The sequence below is a fragment of the Lissotriton helveticus genome, assembly GCF_964261635.1.
Source record: "Lissotriton helveticus chromosome 1_1 unlocalized genomic scaffold, aLisHel1.1 SUPER_1_unloc_38, whole genome shotgun sequence".
Taxonomy (NCBI): domain Eukaryota; kingdom Metazoa; phylum Chordata; class Amphibia; order Caudata; family Salamandridae; genus Lissotriton; species Lissotriton helveticus.
The window spans coordinates 1,351,237-1,355,563 of NW_027611679.1; the positions used below are offsets into that span (position 1 = coordinate 1,351,237).

General features: G+C 40.3%; 1 pseudogene; it reads right to left on the reverse strand.

Moving 5' to 3' along the window:
* Nucleotides 1-596: 596 nt before the first annotated feature.
* LOC144805978 (uncharacterized) lies at nt 597-3,448 on the reverse strand (annotated as a pseudogene).
* Nucleotides 3,449-4,327: the final 879 nt, after the last annotated feature.

Consider the following 4,327-nt stretch of genomic DNA (forward strand, 5'->3'; position numbering starts at 1 on the left):
ACTGAATCATCACTGTTGTATGAAACGACCAAACACCACATTCAGCTGTGAATATTCACCAGTGAGTGCTTATTAAATTAGTTTTTCTTGCAGAGAGTCAGTCTGAGTGTGTTGAGTTTATAGGTTTTAGCACTAATCCTTCCAGTTACCTGAAAATACCCTTCTCAGTACAAGCATTTTTCCTAGTCCTGCTTTTACAGGTAGCATGAACCGAAGCCCTTGGATGTTTTTCTTTTTAACTCTTCTTCATCAAATAAAAAACACAAGTGTTTCTTTTCTTTTATGCCACATTGTGCTAGTCTCCCAGTGGATTTCCTAGTACAGCATGTTGTTTTGCTGTGCGTACAAAAGCGAGCAATCACTGAGAACAGACAGTTTTATAATTCTACAAATATCGTTATTTGCATTCGTTCTTTCCTTTTAGTCGAGTCTTCCATTATAAGGAATTCGAATATACCTCATAATTATAATTATCTTTTTTCTGTAATTCCTGTATCTCACAATAACTGCAATGTTCTGCTGCTGTCTATGTCCTTAAATGGGTCACTATTATTGCTAATTTAATTAAGTGCTTTTAGGATTCACTGCATCTCTAGGATTTCTAAGTGAGTTAAATGAAGGTTTGTGTTCACTGAGGGCTGTGTAGGATTGAAAATTGACAAAAGCTCTTCACACTTTCAGTGCACTTGTAAGGTTTTCCCCTTGTGTTTTCGCTGATGACTCTGGAGACCTAATAATTGACAAAATCTCTTGAGACATTTATTGCAATATCATTTTTCCTCTGTGTGTATTAGTTGATGTATTTTGTAGGTTTAATAACTGACAGAAGATATTCACACATTCACAGCAACTTTAAGGTTTTTCCTCTGTGTGTATTAACTGATGAATCCTTAATGCGGAAGATGCACTTAACGTTCTTCTACATTCACTACAGTTGTATGGTTTTTACTGAGTGTGTGTACGCTGATGTCTATATGGGCTTGATAATTGACTAAAGCACTTCACACATTCACTGCACTTGAAAGGCTTTTGTCCTGTGTGTGTTCGATGATAGATGTGTATGATTGACGATTGACTAAAACTTTTCTCACATTCAGTGCATTTAAAAGTTTGTCTCCTTTCTGAGCTCGCTGATTATTCCTTACTGCTGAAGAGTCAGTAAAACTACTGCCACATTCATTGCAATTGTATGGTTTTTCTTCTGTGTGTGTTCGCTGATGTCTTTGTAGGTTTGATAATCGACTGAAGCTCTTCACACAATCACTGCAGTTGAATGGGTTTTCGCCTGTGTGTTTGTTGATGGATCATGAGATTTGAGAAATCACTAAATCTACTTCCACATTCATTGCACTTAAATGGTTTTTTTCCTGTGTGTGTTCGCTGATGGCTTCACAGCTTTGATAATAGCCTAAACCTACTTCTACATTCACTGCACTTGTAGGTTTTTTACATTGTGATTTTTTGCTGATGTCTTCGGAGATTTGATAATTTACTAAAGGTCTTCTCACATTCATTGCACTTGAATGGTTTTTCCGCTGTGTGTGTTCGTTGATGAATCATGAGATTTAAGGAATCACTAAATCTACTTCCACATTCACTGCAACTGTGTGGTTTTTTCCCCAGTGTGTGTATGCTGATGTCTTCGGAGGTCTGCTAACCGACTGAAGCTCTTCACACATTCACTACAATGGTATGGTTTTTCCCCTGTGTGTGTTCGCTGATGTGTTTGGAGATGTGATAACCGACTAAAGCTCTTCACACATTCACTGCAATCGTATACTTTTTCCCCTGTGTGTGTTCGCTGATGTGTTCGGAGATCTGCTAACCGACTGAAGCTCTTCACACATTCACTGCAATGGTATGGTTTTTCCCCTGTGTGTGTTCGCTGATGTCTTTGGAGGTCTCCTAACCGACTGAATCTCTTCACACATTCACTGCAATGGTATGGTTTTTCCCCTGTATGTATTCTCTGATGTCTGCGGAGGTGTGCTAACTGTCTGAAGCTCTTCACACATTCACTACAATGGTATGGTTTTTCCCCTGTGTGTATTCTCTGATGTATGCGGAGGAGTGCTAACTGACTGAAGCTCTTCACACATTCACTACAAGGGTATGGTTTTTTCTCTGTGTGTATTCTCTGATGTCTGCGGAGGTGTGATAATTGACTGAAGCTCTCTACACATTCATTGCAATGGAAAGGTTTTTCCTCTGTGTGTGTTTGCTGATGTGTTTGGAGGTCTGCTAACCGATTGAAGCTCTTTACACATTCACTGCAATGGTATGGTTTTTCCCTTGTGTGTATTCTCTGATGACTGTGGAGCTGTGATAATTGACTGAAGCTCTCTACACATTCACTGCAATCGTATGGTTTTTCCCCTGTGTGTGTTCGCTGATGTGTTTGGAGGTTTGCTAACCGACTGAAGCTCTTCACACATTCACTACAATGGTATGGTTTTTCCCCTGTGTGTTTTCGCTGATGTGTTTGGAGATGTGATAACCGACTGAAGCTCTTCACACATTCACTGCAATCGTATACTTTTGCCTCTGTGTGTGTTCGCTGATGTGTTTGGAGGTCTGCTAACCGACTGAAGCTCTTCACACATTCACCACAACGGTATGGTTTTTCCCCTGTGTGTGTTCGCTGATGTCTTCGGAGATTTGCTAACCGACTGAAGCTCTTCACACATTCACCGCAATAGTAGGGTTTTTCCCCTGTGTGTGTTCGCTGATGTCTTCGGAGGTCTGCTAACCGACTGAAGCTCTTCACACATTCATTGCAATGGTATGGTATTTCCCCTGTGTGTGTTCGCTGATGTCTTTGGAGGTCTGCTAACCGACTGAAGCTCTTCACACAATCACTACAATGGTATGGTTTTTCTCCTGTGTGTATTCTCTGATGTCTGCGGAGGTGTGATAATTGACTGAAGCTCTCTACACATTCACTGCAATCGTATGGTTTTTCACCTGTGTGTGTTCTCTGATGTGCTTGGAGATGTGATAACCGCCTGAAGCTCTTCACACATTCAGTGCAATCGTATGGTTTTTCCCCTGTATGAATTTTTTGATGTATTTGGAGATTTGATAATTGACTGAAGCTATTTACACATTTAGTGCAATGGTATGGTTTTTCCCCTGTGTGTGTCCGCTGATGTCTATGTAGGATTGATGATTGACTAAAGCTCTTCACACATTCAGTGCAATGGTATGGTTTTTCCACTGTATGTGTTTCCTTATGTATTTTAAAATGTGAAAATTGACTTAAGCTATTTACACATTCAGTGCAATTGCACGATTTTTCTCCTGTGTGTGTTTGCTGATGGTTCTTTAGTAGTGATGATAAACTAAAGCTCTCGCTGCATGTGTATGATTCTTTTTTCTTGCTTAGTGTCTTTGGGATGGATATATTTTTGTCTACATCACATGACCGTGTCTCCTGAAGGGCCAACATGGTTGACAGACCACTTGCGTTATTCTCACATTCCATGCATGTGTGTTGTATTTTGGATGCTTGATTTCTGATTTAACAATAAAATACAAGACTCACTAAATACCTATCACATTCATAATATAAGTATGGGGTCTTTCTGTGTGATTGCGTCCTTACATTGGATAATGGCTTGGCTTGCTTGTGGGTAAAGATTCGTCTTCCTTCTGGTCGGTGCAAATTGGGACAATACTCTGTGCTTTGGCCTCTAGCCTTCAGTTGTTTGGCTCTACTTCGTTGTGCTTTTCCCTGGTTCCGGTGGTTTGGCTAGAAAGAGTTTGCAATACACCTAGAGCACTGAATGGTGGTCTGTTGCCAGTTTAGATAGCGGAGCACTGCTCTAGCCATATCATGATGATGAAGCAACTTGTAATGTGTACAGCTACTCCGAAGAGTGTCCCAGGGTCAAGCACAGGTCTGAAGAGAAAGTAAAGCTGGTTGTTTTAAACATGGACAAATAGCCAGGTTTTCAATCTTTGTTTAACATTGTCATGTTGCCAACAGCGCAAAGCTCAAGAGGGAGTTTGTTCCAAGCTATGGATCTCAAATATTGTTGAAAAACAACAATGGTCCCAAGCAAAAGAAATAATGAACGAATAACATATAGACAGAGTCAATCTATATTTATAGGACAGACATGTCCAGCCGGACAGGGGTCTTCCAGAGATTTTACTCAGTATTTATGTATTGAAATCACATAGAGAATACCTTCCAACAATCAACCAAAGTGGACAACAAGCCTGTGTCCAGTACTGACAGAGCGAGTACAAGTGGTGATGTAGACAGCAGAGAAGGGCTTCGTAAGGCAAAACAGCGTTACTCTATAAATAGTACAATTGTACA